The sequence below is a fragment of the Uranotaenia lowii genome, chromosome 1, assembly GCF_029784155.1.
Source record: "Uranotaenia lowii strain MFRU-FL chromosome 1, ASM2978415v1, whole genome shotgun sequence".
NCBI lineage: Eukaryota > Metazoa > Arthropoda > Insecta > Diptera > Culicidae > Uranotaenia > Uranotaenia lowii.
Genome location: NC_073691.1, coordinates 51,717,248 through 51,730,160, shown reverse-complemented (window position 1 = coordinate 51,730,160; position 12,913 = coordinate 51,717,248). Strand labels below are relative to the sequence as shown.

Here is a 12,913-nt window from a genome sequence, read left to right as displayed (position 1 = left end):
CAATAGCCGGCGACGGTAATAAAACAAGCCATTCTTTCTTTTTTTTTGTAAATAATCCATTTTTGTTCACAAATTGAGAATGCTTTCGAAAAATTTTCTAAGAGAATGTAAACAAACCAAAATTGAAAATTTTGACACAACTCAATTCGCATTCAAGTTCCATAGAAGTTCCGCATATAACCAAAAAGTTCGTAAGAAGCTCCGCAAGGAACCAAAAAGTTCGTAAGAAGTTCCGCATGGAATCAAATAGTTCGCAAGAAGTTCGTAACGAAGCACGATAAGCCGAGTTGATATCCAGACTTTTTAAGGTACTTAGAACGCACAAATATGTTATATGCTACTTGTTTAGACTTTTTATGTTCGTTCAGAAGTCCAAATGAAGCACTTAAGGAAAACGGATTTTATTTCTCTCGAGTACCTTTTACTCAGCGAAATGTGAACTTAAAACGTACAAGATTAAGTAGCTATGTGACTTTTGGTTACTTGGGTAATGAACTCATTAACTTAAGAAAAACATCGGGTGTCATTTCAGTGAGAGGTGATTTTGCGAAGGTAGACTTAAAAATACGTAGAAACCTTATTACGTGCATCAACAACCAGATTCAGACAGTTTGAGGGCTTTGATAAAGAAATACGGCGTCCAAAAATAAGAAAGTTCAGTCAATATTTCAGGATAATCAAAACAAAATCCTTCCTAACCCGTTTGGTTCTAAGAACACTCCAACATTCTTCCAACGAATTCTGAATGAACTATATTTTGCCATTTTTCTGGTCCGGTAAATCGGAATGAGTAGCTAAACAGCATACATTTCTTACGCTGTTGCATATAATATATTGAGATTGTTTGTTTGCGACAAACACTTCCAAAGATTTTAGTAGCCAAGCATCGGTAACATTCGTTGCTGAGAGCAGCAGAGTTTGAATTTAAAACATTCTTCGGTATTTTACCGTACCGAATCTCGGAAAAATAATTGTTTACTGAACTAAAAAAAAGTGAACCGTAGTTTGGTTTATTTTGAAGAAATCGTAGCTGATGGATCTCATTAGGCAAAGCGCCAAAGTCGGCATTTATCAAATTACCAGCGAATGTGATCAATATGTTGGGAGGTTTTAATGTTTATATCTCCAAACAGTTCCGGGGAATTGCCAATGCCGAAATTCACGCTTCAAACCTTCCCAGAAACCTGATGAAGATCTTTCGTCATTTGCCCCGGCACAAATGACGACGACTCCCATCGATCAGTTATGAAAACCGGAATCACATTCATCATCATCAACGGCATCGCCAGCAGTCAAATTGGACGGCATGTCCAGTTGAGGAAGACACGATCTCGATGACCATAAAACCTGTCGAACGAATCCCACCGAATGTGCTGAGAGAAATATCGAATTACGCGAATCAATGACCCCCTATTTAGCGCCGTCCATCTCGTTGGAAGAGTTGGGAAATTTTTCCCAAGCGAGCGTTCTAACATTAGTTAATTTTTCCGCTGCTCGGAAGGAAGCGTAAAGAACTTTTCCGCACCTGTTTCCAAGATCCATAAATCATTTCCTCTGTCAATTGGTCTTGCCTTGGTCAGGCCCACATTAAGAGCTGGCCATTTGGGTCACACGTCTCCAGTTCGCTAGAAACCAGAAAGCTCGGTGACGACTGGAGCCACCCAAAAGTCATATAAATAAAATTGCTTAATTATACTAGTTTGTCATTTCCCGATCCCATTCCGAGAGGCACCTCTAGCGGGAGCGACAAACGTTTGGGAGAATCTCTCGTCTCGTAGAGATGGGAGTTTTTAACGATCATAAAAATAAACCTGGCTCTATGCCCCGGGGGCAAATCTTTTCTTCGGTTATATTAACCCATGCTTGGAGGAGAGCCAATCAGCCGGAATTTCGGATGTTTAGGAACTTCCATCCTCCTCCGAGAGGAAAAAGGCATCATAATAAAAACTAGACTCCCCTTTCTTGTCTCACTTTGAGCGCTTTTAAGTGCGAATGGTTCCGTTGTTACTTGTTGCGTTTTTGAAAGGGTTTTCGACTGTGGATGTTTGCTTAAGATCTTTTCGAGGGACCCCTCGTTTGACGTTCGGGTTACGCGGGGCCAACTTTCACTTGATTGTTAAACTAGAGTCATATTTCAGAAAAAATCTTTTTGGTGACTCTAGGGCATATAGCGTTTGATACTGGTACTCATCATCGAGACAGTTGGTTAATTTTGATCAGAATTTCTGTTTACCTTTACCATAATTCTATGCTCTCGGTTGACTTTCGACCTTATAAACGCTCAAGCTTCGCGTACTTATCCGAAGCTAAATTAACCGATCTTTAAAAATGAGTTCAACCATCTGAGATCCCCGAAAAAATCCTGCACTAAAAAATAACCGGTTCCGCAAAAAAAATGAGCACAACACACCCTTTTGATGTAGTACGATTCTGTAGATGATCAACCACATTTTTTTTTATTATCATTACTGGCCCTAAAAAATCTTTCTCCCTCTCTTGGATCGCAAACGATCGCATTCGCATCTCATCGATCGTGATCGGCGCATAATTGGGCTGATTTTCGAGTTGTCACGAATTGTGCGTCTTGTTTTTTTTTCTGCCACGGCAAATTCAAAAGAACCGTTAAAGTCAACACTCCGTAGGCTCGGCTAATTCCGACGGGAGGAAAATAAATTAAAGAAAAAACCGCGCACATATATAAATCGAGGTTACCACCAATAAGACTGACAATTAAATCGAATTATTGGTTGGCCATTTCTCCTGAACACTTGCCCCGGCCTCTGTACCAAGTAAAACTTGCTCACTTTAAGTGGACTGGACTCACGGGTACTCAACGACGACGGCAGAAGCAGACTTGTTGTAGATCAACTACACATCGAGCGAGATCGAACCAATCAACGTTTATACTCTTAATTCAATTTAGGAGTCTCTCCCGCGCACCCGCAGAAGATCACTACCAATACCTACAGGTATCCAATCGCATCGGGGTGCTGGTACATGCGTTTCAAGTCGTGTAGAGATCGATCGATCATTGGATCGATCTTCGAAGGGGTGACCCCTTCAATGGGGTTTTTTTTTTTCAATTAACAAAAAAAGCAGTGAGATTCCACTCCATTATGGAGGATAAATATGACAGGTGTCCGGCTGTGCTCGCGGACATCCAAATTTTTAACGAAGTCTTTCAACCTTTCTTTGGGACAGGGTGCTTTACTCATTTTTTTTTTTATTGTTAAACCATAAACGATCGGACGACGAATTTAATGGTCGGATAGCACCTATCCAAAAGATTTGGACTCAACAAATACAACATCGATGTTCATCTGCTGGTAGGAACGATCTTTATGGGGCTGTAAACAATCTTTGTATTGGAAACCACTTCAATCGATCGTGATTTCATGGACAAAATGAGCTTCTCGGATGAAAGCCGAGTCAATTTGTTGCAGCTCTCAAAATTGACATTTGAGCTCGCCAACGTTGGCAGAGTTGTTTGCCATTTTCCGTAAAAACAGCATTACAAGTTTTCTGATTCACATTAACCGTGGAAGTGAAACCTTCGGTGAAATTACGCTTCAATTCAGCTATAAATATGGTTGTTTCGATCTGATCCGTGCACTCAGTTGAATCAAGCAGAGGTGATGTGTAAAACGACTAAGATCAGGACAAGGGCAAGCACAAGGACTAGGTCGAAGACTAGGTCAAGGACTAGGACAAGTACAAGGACTTTAACAAGGACAAGGACTAGAACAAGAACTAAGACTAGGACAAGGACAAGGACTAGGACCAGGACTAGGACAAGAATTAGGACAAGGACTAGGACAAGGACAAGGACTAGGACAAGGACAAGGACTAGGACTAGGACTAGGACAAGGACTAGGACAAGAACAAGGACAAGAACAAAGACAAGGACTAGGCAAGAACAAGGACTAATAAAAGAACTTGGACTAGTAGAAAAACTAGGACTGGGACAAGAACTAGGACAATGACTAGGACAAGGACTAAGACAAGGACTAGGACTAGGATTAGGACTAGGACTAAGACAAGGACTAGGACAAGGACTAGAACAAGAACTAGGACTAGAGCAAGGACAGGGAATAGGAAAATGAAGAGGGGTAGTGTTAGAAGGTCATCAATAAGAAAACACTTACCAACCCTTTGGCTCTGAAAACACTCCAACTTCCTTTCAACGAGTGATGAATTCCCCAACAAAAGTGTTGCCAAAACTTCGTAGATTAAAAGTTTTTGGTTAACTTTAAGCTTCTTTTAATTTAAATGACGTTATGAGTGCATACCTAGCCCAATTGGTTTCAATAAGACTCTGAAAAGTTTCCAAAGAGTTATAAACTCATACACCAAGAAAAACTTCAGTTTTCATTTAACTGAAAGTTGGTTTTGCAGAAATAGTCTCAAAAAGATTCAGAAACCTTATTTTTGGAAACAGCAATTAGATTTAGACAGTTTGAAGGCTTTGATAAAGAAATATGTCATAAACAAATAAGAAAGTCAAGCCATTATTTCAGGATCATCAACACGAAATCCTTCCTAACCCGTTAGGTTCTAAAAATACTCCAGAATTCTTCCAACGAGTTCTGAATGTCAATATATATCTCACGTTTTCGTGAGATAATCAACGAATGTTTACTAAAATGTACATTGTACTGCTTCCCTCTGTTTTAGTTAGTCATAACACCAATAAAAAAAGTGTAACATGAACTACTTCACACGCACCGAAACAGACAGCCCAAAGAAGAAAAAAATACGAAGTTGACGAAATTTCGAGCCGCCCAAATAATGGTTTGTTTACACGCGGGCCATCGTTTGGTCTCGCTGTGATCCACCCGATCGGATCCAGTCCAGCGCGTTTCCCATGATAGTTGTGATCGGTATTTTCTAAAATAACAACTTCGGCTGGAGAGTCAGCTAAAAAAAAAACCGTGGCAGTGGGAAAAGCAACGAGATTGTCGCAACAACCAACGAACGGGGTGGCGTGGCGTGAATGATTTATTTTCCGCACAGCTCTTAAACGAATTGTCACTCTCGCTCGACCACTCTAAATGGAGTGGTTAATGAGTGGAAAACTGCGAACTGAATTCGGTGGCACCGTTTCGATCGTTCAGGTACGGATAATTATGTTCGTAAAAATAAGTAATCTTTCCCAACTCAGCTCACCTAGATCCAGATCGACGACTGATCGTCTCAGTCGATGGGGAGCGGTGACGATATTAATATTTATTATTGGTAGCGATCGCTTAGATTTGACTGTGGGTCTCTTACATGACCGTAAGAGAGTCGAGATCGAAGTTGACTTAATATCGTCACGATTCGCTACGTCGTCGTCTTCGACATCCTGTTGCGATTGGCCGCGTATGTTATGTTGGCTTCTGGTGCTTGCGGTCTTTATACACCTATATCGATGACTAAGCGATCGATCCGCTATCCAACGTTTAGTTGGACTAGCTCTTAGCGAGGCGTCCAATCAACGAGATTAATGAAAAACACTTTGGCCAACGCGGGGCTCAATTCAATCAAGGACAAACGCCGTTGCTTGCTTACTTACTTAGTATGCATCTGAAATGTGTCCAGTTCCATTAATAAATTGTTATATAATTAATTCTTTTTTCGCTCGTCGTCTGTCGTGATGTTCCTCGGCTGACGCAAATCAACAACAGCAAAAAAAAAAAACAAAAAAAAAGTCCCACAGCGCGTACCCTCGGCACAACTGTCAAAAGTTGAGAGATCTGTAGCTCTCTAGGCCGGGAATCGATTGGTCGGTAATTAAAAGTGCGGTGTGGCGTGCAACTCGCCCTAGCTCGATATGATCTATTCCAATAAAATGTACTCAAAATCTCATTAGAAAATAAAAGTTGTTGGGCCTGAGAGCTGCTGCAGATCTACATCTGAGATCGTCAAGCTGCCAGCGGTGGCGGCGCGGTGAGCTTAGATTTCTTTAGCGATTGGCGGCAGCGAGCGTTTTTTTGCAGGCTTGCGCCCGCCGGTCTGCTTAGAGCTTCAGTGCGCTCCCAGGCAGCGATCGTTATCAGCTGCGTGCGAAAAACGAACGAAGGTACCTTCCGCAAGAAAGACCCCTTCCTTAAGCGGAGCTTGCTCTAGGAGATTTCGAAAAAAAACCGAACACGAAACGTACCACCCTGAAGCATTTTTCCTGAGATTCCGAAAAAAAATCGATGGAATCTCGTTCACGCTTGTTACGATTGAAGGCGTTAATTGTTCCTATTTTCCCACATTGATGTGTGTTTTTCAAAACGTGTACTTCCTGCGTTTTGATTTAAGGTTTTTATAAAGTCTGTTGAAATGTTAACCGAGTTCAAACTTTTCAAAAACAAAAAACATTATGTGAAAGTTTTTTTCAGTTTTTTGTTTTGATTTTAGTTGGTTAACATTGTTTGAGAGACTATTCTTTACACATCAATCAAATTATTACGGTTCCCTTTAATCACATTTACAAGCACCTGTTATTTTTTTATTATATAAGATCAATAACAAAAAATGTAAAATTTAAAAAAAACTGAAATTTTGGCCACCCTTCATTAATCTAGGCATTCATCACTCGTTGGAAAAATGCGGTAGTATTTTTAAAACCAAAAGGTTGAGGCGAGTTTTTATTTTATTGGTCTCAAAATTTGAACTGTACTGTCTTATTTTCGGAAGGTGCATATCTTCGTCGAAGCCCTTCCAGTGTCTGAATTTGATTGCGGTTGCCATAAATAACATTTCTTAGGCTTAAACTTTCGAAAAATCATGTTCTTAGTGAGTTCCCAACTTTTTGGAAAATTTTCGGAGTCTTATTGAAACCAAATGGCATAGGTATGTATTCATAATGCCATTGAAATCCGGAAAAGTTTGAAATCAACAAAAGAAAAAAGACCTGAACTTTTGGCAACACTTTTTGTTGGAGGATTCATTATTCGTTGGAAGTACGTTAGGGTATTTTTAGAGCCGAATGGATGAAAAAAAAATCATTGTCCAAGCCATTGTCCTTATCCTAATCCTAAACTTTAAAAAGTGTCAGCTTTTGAAGCGTGTTGATACCAAACAGTCTGAAATGCATTAGGGAGGTTCCGAAACCTCAGAAAAGGGGCAGTTTTCAATATTTGGAAAACAGTTTTCATCGTGCGATGCGGCGGACCAATGAAAGCAATCAAAAAGGGCAATTAAGCAATTTTGCAAGTACCCAAGAGGGCTTAATGTATCAATTTTGAACGGTAAAGTGATAGAAAGTGTTAAGATTGTTTCAATTTTACAAATTATGTTTGTAGGCTGAATTCGACTTTTGAAGAAATCTGCACTCAATTCGATCTTTACTATAAAACAAATTAGGATTCTGGAGTCAGTTCGATTGACAGCAGGAAGACTCCCCGCCGTTTTTGTCTGTTTTATTGGAAAAAAGAATGTACCACAGAAGAAATTTCTCTTGCCGTTGATTTTTCCCGGACTGACAGACATTAGTGACTTTTATTGCTAATTGAGAATACTGTGTGAGTGAGTGGGTAGTCCCATCAATCCGGGAATCTGACAGACTCGATTGGGGCCCTACCGGCTTTCGATCCTGGGCAGAACTACCGGGGTCCGGTAGTCCATAACGTACATACGTTCGTCAAGTCAAGACCCCTCAACGTACGGACAAGAACAGCAGTCAGCAATTAATCCGCGGGGATTTTAATTGATTTCCATCATTGATGGCGATGCCCGTCTGAAAAGTTAGCAACCAACCTTTGCTGTACAAATATATACCTACACTCATACGTATCGCAACATTAAAAGGTTTTTATCGATCGTGTTTTTTGCCTCTTCCACTGTGTTGTTGCTTCATTTGGGAGATCAGTGCGATCGTGGACTGCGCGCACTGTTAAAAATGAAACCTTAATGGATTTCTCTCGCTCCCTGATCTCTTTTTTCCCTATCTACGAGTTGATGTTTTAACAGGGTTGTCAAAAAAAACATTTCAACTTTTTGTGTTTTGCGTATGACTTTTTCAATATCTAGAATTCTTGGACATTTTTTTCAAAAGTCGTGGAAGTCAACATTCCGCATCTTTTGAGCCTAGATTGATCAAAATTGGATTGGCCAATTCGGCTAAAATCATATGAACAAAACGCCGTGCGCACACACAAGTACACAGACATGTAAGTGAATTTTCATTTATGAAACTTGAAGCAAAAACAAAAAAAATATAGTTAAACCTTGTCCCAAAATAACATTTCTACATTGTCACCAGTTGAAAAACAACGCGTGTTAATCGAGCTCGAGTCCGGTCGTTGGCATTTTACCTGCAGGGTAACAACGACGAAGAAGTGTGCAAATCTGTCAAAAATCTCGACCGTTTTCGAGGCTCTGTTTCATTCCAGTGTCTGTGGCAGTAGCCTTTTATAGTCGTGTTGTTGGTTTTAAGCGTTTTTTCCTTCTTGATTCTGCAACCTGTCCACTGGTTTAATTACACGCAAAACTGCAGCGCATAATTACGTCCAATTAGCCCCAGCATTGCTCCACTTTTATGGAACTTCTCTCGAAGCTGTCAAACCCTCCAAAAAGGGGGAAAAAAAACATGGCCCGAAATGGCCGAAAATAGTCGCGAAGGTTGATGGATTTTTCCATCCGATTTTTCGATCGACGGTGGTCGTCGTCCTCGAGTCGAGCATTTATGTGTCCCGCATGATCGGCGGAGGGATCGCGCACTTGATTTTTGCCTGCCAACAACCTGATTGTCCGGAGACTGATGATCGCTCGGTGCGATTTTCGCTGGAATTTGACTGATTTCTGGTTGCTCTTTTCTGGACGATTCCTGCCATTCCTCCGAAATCGGTTTGGGTAGGGAATGTCATGATAATGACACGGTACTGAGGAGTTCGGGCGTTGTTCTTTGATGCGGTTCCGAAAACCTGGTCTGATCATGGACAATGAACTTCGGCGTTCTCCTCTTCTAGGTTCGAACGCATGATTCCTGTTACGCAGATTAGTTTCGTTTGTCTTCTGGGGGACTCCCGCCAGCCGAAACAAAGTTACGTGGAACCCGCCAATGGACGATTCTCCCATAACCTTAGTTCTAGCTGGGATTCTGTGCCATCGTAAAGTAATAATAACTCTCTCTCAATTGGGACTGGCGCACCGAGGGAGATTGACCTTTCCGTCTATATAGTAGTCTCTATGATAATGTTTAATAACGCAAACAATGAGTCAATTTGCTTCGGCCCAGTTGGTGGCAACCGGGACCGCACACACAAGAATGGCCGTCCGATTCTAGTCTTGGGCCCTGATAATGCCATTAGCCACCTCGTCTCTAACAACAGCAACAACGAACGGCAGCTATCATCATCATCCTATCGCTTTTTCCTCATGTTTCGTTCAAACGATCGACTTAAGCCTTTCTGCTAGTCCGCTCGGATGCCAAGTTTTACGATTATTGCCAACAATCATATTGTTATTGTTATTAGTGAACCCATTAGTGGTAAACTTCTAGCGAAAAAAACAATGCCCATAATCCCCGGAAATTGTAAGCACGTATCCGTCACATTGGCGATCCTGCCCCTTTCCTTTTTTTGTTCGATCTCTCTCTGTTTCTCAAAATCTGCCCTGTGAGACCGAAAAAAATCGAGCCCAATGTTGTTGATATTTTTGCGGTTTCGTCTCCTTGATCGGTTTCGTATTTCTCTTACACTCACTCGCCGATATTCAATCCGTGTGAGAGATTCTTCCAAGAAAAATGCTCCTCTTTTCCGTTCGTCTTGAACGATCAGTGGTTGCGATCGGGATGTCTTCCTCGAAGACCCAAAACAACCGCAAATTTCCATTATCTTGAAATTTGCTCCGTATAAGAAACATCTGGAACAGAGGAAACTCCCTAGGGTAACGGGGTACCCTACTCATAGATATCATTTTCACATCATCTCTCCACACAGAAGACATATCATCGCCAGCTTCGTCGTTCGTCATCGGTAGGCAAAAAAGTTGAAGCAAGCTCAACAAAAAATTTACAGTCATCAATCGCGCGCTAGGTCTCGGAAGACATTTGCAATCCATCAGAGTCGTTGATCTCCATTGTGAAATGGCCTTTCCAAAACCCCATCAATAAAAAGCCAAAACCAAACCAAAGCGAGCATTCACAGTGCAATCGTCTTAATTCGATCTTTATCACAATTCGGGCCCGGAGCTCAACAATGTAGCTAGGTGGTATCTTTCTTTCTCTAGCGGACGAGCAGTCTTTCAATCAAAATCGTGATCAGCACTCGCTCGCTCACCCAAATCAGATCGATGGCTGGAAGGAGCTCGGGCGCAAATGTCAAAAACTGTCTGACTGCCGCCTTCAGAGCCTCTTTCTCGACGAGCTGCTCTAACTTTAGAGAAAGTTAGCGCTCATATGAGCAGCTCTAACTATAGTAGAGAAGGTAATCGATTTACCAAAAGCCATCTCTAGTCTTCAAATGACGACGACGAACCTTCCGGTGACGACTACTCAGGTCCCGCTCGAAAAGGGTGTGGGAAAACGATTCTCATTACTTAAGGCCGCTGGAACTTCGAGTGTGTGTATGTTATGTTCATCTCATTTCCCTGCTCGCTCATGTCGGTGTTCCATTAGCTGCCGCCGACCAATGTGGAAATCGGGGACAATTAGTTAGTTGGTCCGTTTTGTTGTCACACAGGAAGAGCTTGTTATTTTGGAGCACTAGCAACAGCTTAATCACGTTTCGATACCACTTAACCTTAAACCAGAATAATTTTTTTCTGATCCTAACATCTCTCGAACAGAATGATCACTTTCAGATTATGTAACTTGAAATCTTCCTTCGATTTAACTTGACAACTAATTTTTCGGTTCGAAAAATTAACTTATTTCGAGAATTCATCTTGTCGCGTGAGACTTTGCAGCGGCAGTCTGTCGCAAAAACGCTGGAAGACACTCATTTGAAAATTGAAGAAAAACCCCAACCACCACTTCTAATATGCTCATTAGCAGGACGCCATCGGCAATCTCACTTCAAGTGGAGCATTTTGTCATTAACTTTTTTCCGCAAGTCTTCACTTCAAATTGTGCCTTCAAGGAAGAGTTATCTGTACAGCCGTTTTCGTTTGACCACTTTGAGGTTTGTTGTGGTTAAGTCATTGAGGAGAAAGAAGTTTTCAATTGATTGCTTCACATCCTTAACTTTTGGCAACACTTTCTACTGGAATTCATTGCACGTTGAAAGGTGGTTGGACTATTTTTTGAGCCGATGGGGAGGAGAAAATTTTATTTTGGCCAGGGTATTGACTTTTGATGACATATTTTGAATTCCAAAAATTCTTAGAGTGTGATTTCGTTTAAAAGCTCGAATTTCAAAGTTAGATGGCAGAAAACGATAAGAATTTCATACACGAACACTGTTTCTTTGGTTTAAAAATAGTCTGAAAAAAATTAGGAGTGTTATTCAAGCCAAACGGTCTAGGTATGTTTTCATAATGACCTGAGATCCAAAAGCTGATTGCAGCATATTGAAAGTATAAGTTTTAAAATCTGAACTTTTGGATAGAGTTTCTGCTTGGATATTCATAACTTGAAATGAACTAAAGTTTTTGATTATGATTTCTTTTTTTTAACTTTTGGCAACACTTTCTGGAGAAAGTTGGAGTGTTTTCATAGCCGAAAGGAACGATTGAAATTCATGAAACAATCCTGAAATTTAAAATTCAAAATTTTCAATTTTGCAAAACCTTAATAGTTTGGATTTTGACTGCTGCTTCAAAAATCTCCATTCTGATTCCTCCACCTTTGAATACATTTTTGAACTATTGGCAAACTCATTACCCTCAGGATCATTCTATGGAATTCATAATACGCTGGAAGAACGCTGGGGTGTTTTTCAAGCCAATTGGAAAACTTATTCCAAAAGTAATTCCCCACATTCTTCCCCACTTGAAGAAAATATTTGAGTACAGATTTCAATTTTGTTTCCAGATTTAGGTTTTAGATCTAGAATCTGATTGCAAATACGAGATTTCAGACTAACATAGATGGCTCCGATTTTAAAATTCATCTCTCTTTGGAAAACATTTGGAGTGTTTTGAAAACCGAACAGTCTCAGTTTGTTCTCATAAAAATCATGAAAATTTATATTTCTTCAAAGATTTCATAACTCTTTTTACAGTTACCGAATGATTAATCGATTTAGCTGCTAAATAACCTAAACTAAGAGCTCCTTTTCGAACAACCTCATCGGGAAAAGAAGTTGTACCGCACCGAGAAAGGGAACGTCTCAGTATGGGAAATATCTTTCCAAAGAGGAAATTTTTGCTTCTGCAGTTGGATGCGACACATTCTTTTGCTCATCAGCAGCCAGCAGCCGTCTTATCGGGTAGGGCAAAACAAGATGATGGATTCGTCGTATGGAGGCCCCCCTACACTCTTGCATCGAATTCCGCGTAAAAGAAAATGTTCATAACAAGACATAGGTATGTGGTGGTTGTTGTTGTTTGGAACACCAGTCGCAGCAATTTCTCAATCATCCGAAACGCGTCCGCTCGACCGACCGATCAGTTTTCTCATTCTCACAGGGCTGCAGCCCCATTGCGGGAACTCATTTGCGAGATTTCGCAGCGATGAGAAATGGGTACGAACGATTGACAGAAATGGGTGCAAATTGTTTTTCCCGATTTGACCATTCCAGTCCCTCGTTCTTGAGGGAGGTTGCAATTTGTACGATTTCTGATCGAAATACAAAAATATGAGACTCTTGGGAGTGTGGAGTTGAATGAAACAACCGGAATTCTATCCCCGATCATTTCTTCAATTTTGCTTGCTTGAAGGACACTCAGAGGCTACTCAACCTCAAAAAGTTCCCATAGGCAAACCGAAAACCTATTTTTCTCGGTGTGTATTTAGAAAAGCTAGCTTTTTGTAGAGACCGACCAGTCCCATGGCTAATGG

The 12,913-nt window shown here is 40.8% G+C and overlaps 1 protein-coding gene across 1 annotated transcript in view; it reads left to right on the top strand.

The window, feature by feature from the left end:
* The window catches only part of LOC129760086 (neurogenic locus Notch protein), a 130,916-nt gene that overhangs the window by 20,546 nt on the left and 97,457 nt on the right, over positions 1-12,913 (top strand). The window lies entirely within an intron of this gene.